General features: G+C 30.3%; 1 long non-coding RNA gene across 2 annotated transcripts; it reads left to right on the top strand.

The window, feature by feature from the left end:
* Nucleotides 1-715: 715 nt before the first annotated feature.
* Nucleotides 716-2,452, top strand: LOC145029092 (uncharacterized). Of its 2 annotated transcripts, XR_013676369.1 has the most exons (4): nucleotides 716-922; nucleotides 1,156-1,198; nucleotides 1,644-1,757; nucleotides 2,026-2,452. It is a non-coding gene; the product is annotated as an uncharacterized LOC145029092 (long non-coding RNA). The 2 variants fall into 2 exon arrangements; XR_013676368.1 differs by lacking the exon at nucleotides 1,156-1,198.
* The last annotated feature ends 1,123 nt before the right edge of the window (nucleotides 2,453-3,575 follow it).

Below are 3,575 nucleotides of genomic sequence, written 5' to 3'. Positions count from 1 at the left end.
TTGAAAAGCGCACCGGCTGTTAGACAGATACACACAAGAATAATAAAAAGGTTTACAAATATTGTGGCAACTTAATTGGTCATGAGCTCAATTGAAAAGCACCTCAATGTTTTTTACCAGAGTTCGATACTCTCTCCGTATAACTTTTTTTAGGAAGATAACGAGACTTTAAAGATAGCCATAAGCTAAAAAACAAAATCTTATTTTGTTATGTTTCGTTCCTCACGGTGATAATTGTTTTAGCTATTTTTTCAAGGGATTTGCTAAAAAGACAACTCATTTTTCCATATAGACACTGTATTTGATTTTTAAGATTGTTTTATTAGTTAAATTGTATTGTTTTTCGGAAAAGTAAAATATAAATAGTTTATCATAGGTTGACTTTTAATAAATATGTTCATAAGATGTCCAATCGATTATGTTTCTTCTCGGTTCTCTAATAGCAACACCCTTTTTCAAACATCAACTCAATTGATTATGTTTCTTCTCGATTCTCTAATCTCTCTAGTATCTGTTGGTGACTTAATCACATGAGTTCATTGGAAATCAAAGCTAATCTATTAAGGTATTAGTTACGGTCAGGGCCAGCCCAATACAAGGGCAAGTTGGACTTAGGCCAGGGTATCAAATTATAAGGGGAATAATTTGTTTCCGATAAATAATACTATATATATTATTGAGGCCCAAAAGTTTATTACATTTAAGGTCTGGATGCAAGAGTGAAAAAGTGTGAGCGCCAAATTAAATCCTCTTGAAAACTGCAATCGACATCGAGATAGCTACCCTTGAAAATATCTACCCGGAGGCAATAGTGAAATAGCTACCCTTTGAAACGAGGAGTCGACAATGGTTTATGGAGATCGAGGAGTCGACAGTCAATCAATTGATCATTGATTCATCAGTGTTCGACTCAACTATCATGGTACAATTTCTATTCATAATTTCTTATTCTTAGTTTCTCATTCTCTAATCGATAATCCTCTTAATTTGTTGCTACATTCAATTGATAGTTCATCTGCAACCATATTGAGTTTGATTGTTTCTTCATCCTATCATTCTGATTTCTGATTTCTAAGTTCATTCACCTCTCATTGTGAGTGACTGAGTTCGATTTCTCTTTAACTGATTCATGATTTCTCTACAACGAAAGAAAAGACCGGTTGGCTTCTGATTTTTTATATCTCTTCAACTGATTTAGGTGAGTTCGAATTTTCATAATTTGTTTCTTATTTCTTTCTAAAGAGGTTGCCACCTACCATTAGCTGACCGCTTAATATGATTTGTATGGTTTGTTTTAGGAGTTGGAATTCTTATTTTTACCTGTTAGAGCTCGAAATCTGCTGCTTTGTATCTGATTTTGTGGTTTGCTTTATGTAATTTTTTTTGACTATATGTAGTTTTCTTCAGATACAAATAACTAAAGTTCCTTTCTAAACGTGTGTTCTTTTTTCTGTTGATAAAAATAGCTAGACATGTAGATTTTCTTGTATGATTTAAGCATTAAAGGATTCATTCTAAGTGTTTCATAGAATTACTATGAAAGATTGTGTGGTGGCACTTGCTGATTTTTTTTATTTGTGTGTGTGTGATTCCTGATTAAAGATTTTCTGTTGACATTAAGATAATCTTTATTTGTTCTAAAGGGTCTACCAGATTTGGCATTCTTTGGTGGGTAATTGTCGATTTTACAAGTGAACCAATTACATGTTAACCAAGTTCAAGAGCATTTACCCCAATTCCATTGCCATTAATGAAGGGTATGCAAACATTGCACATTTTCAAAGTGAAGCAATTCAAATATTAGAACCACTTGAAATATTATTATATTAGTTTATATTACATGTTATGAGTTTATTCATACAGTGTTTCTTGTCACTTATATTTTTATTTCCATGGCAAAATTTAATGCCTAACAGGCTAACACAAGAATAAAATCGGAACATGTTTGTCATATTTATTTTGTTTCTTGTTTGTGGTATTTTCATGTTTCATTTAATAATGAGAGTTTTTTAATACATGTTGAAGGATTGAAGGACAAAAGGCACAAACCACCAGAGTCACAAATCACACCACGATATGGAATCTTCAATTCCAACCCTGCAAGAATCCATCAGAATCACAAATAAAACAACCTTTTAGAAAGTTTTTTTAGGTTTTTTATTGTATTAATATTTTTTTTATAAATCGTAAATTTTATTGCACTTTTGTTATTTAAGTTTTCTTATATATTTGTCTGGTCGAGTAAAACCATGGGGTATTATTTTATTATCTAGCCCATGGCACGGACCGGCCCTGGTTAAGGTTTATGTGATTTTTAGATTTTGATGGTTTTTGAATGTTAAAACCAAATGGAGTATTAACTAAATGTTCTTTAGATGGTAGTGGGTTCATGTTCATTCCTTCTGTTGTTGGTTTATAAGACTTGTAATAACAAGTGGTGCCCTTTTTTATTTGCTAATGTTTGTAAACATGTGCTTGTTGGCAATTGTCTTTAGGGAATCAAATATTTGAACAAACAAAATATTTCAATATTTCTTTAGCAAATTAAAAGTACACTTCATCTAATTTGGGGTTTAAAATACATTTGGAAAACTTTAAGAATATCGAACAAATCATCATGTGTTTCATTTCTTTTATATCGTTTAAACATCTAATAAAATGTTATCATTCATTTATATTAGACAGTTTGGCTATGTTACACCTTGAGAAAGATTTCTTAGATATTAAGTTATCCTTTTATTAGTAATTTTAATTTTTTTTAATAACTTTATACGGTTTCATATTTATACCAACATCAGTTGCCTTATTAAATACAAATAGTGAATGTGGAACAAGTATCTTATTTCAAAGCTTAATATAGCTAATTGTAAGTTTTTAATCTCTTTTCTTATTATGATAATTTAACTTTAAATTGTTGTAAATTTGAAGGGTCTCTTTTTGTCTTTTGCCTCGGGCCTCTTATCAGTTCGGACCGGCCTAGAGTTTAGAGTGTTTTGGTGTGTTTACGGGATAAATTTACTAATGGTACTCATCTAAGCTCTTATGTAAAACACTATTATATATAGTTTAGGAATCTTGTTTCTATATGTATTAATATGCCCGTAAATGTAAACGGACCGAACAAACTCGAATAAAGATTTGTTTACGTTCGTTTATTTAAGTTAACCGAACAAACGAAACAGACAGACAAATAAATGAACGAAATTTTTTGTTCGTGTTTATTCGTTTAACACATTGTCTTGTTTCTTCGTTCATTTATGTACATTAAGATGATCAGCGAACATAAACGATCATAAAATGAACAAACATAAATAAGCATAAACATTCAAATCAACACTCATAAAACTATGATGTCAACACTTATAATATGTTGTTATACTAACATTTTACTAAATCTTTAAGTTGCAAAACTTGAACCACTTTTAAAAACTCCACATTCATTTTACATTGTTTGAATCATATTATATAATATAATATTATAAACAAACATAACATAACATAATTGAACGAATAAGACAATTGTTCATGTTCGTTCGTTTAACTAGACGAACAAAAAATCTCGTTCATATTTGTTT

The sequence above is a fragment of the Lactuca saligna genome, chromosome 2, assembly GCF_052625555.1.
Source record: "Lactuca saligna cultivar CGN05327 chromosome 2, ASM5262555v1, whole genome shotgun sequence".
Lineage (NCBI taxonomy): Eukaryota > Viridiplantae > Streptophyta > Magnoliopsida > Asterales > Asteraceae > Lactuca > Lactuca saligna.
This window is presented reverse-complemented; position numbering and strand designations above follow the sequence as displayed.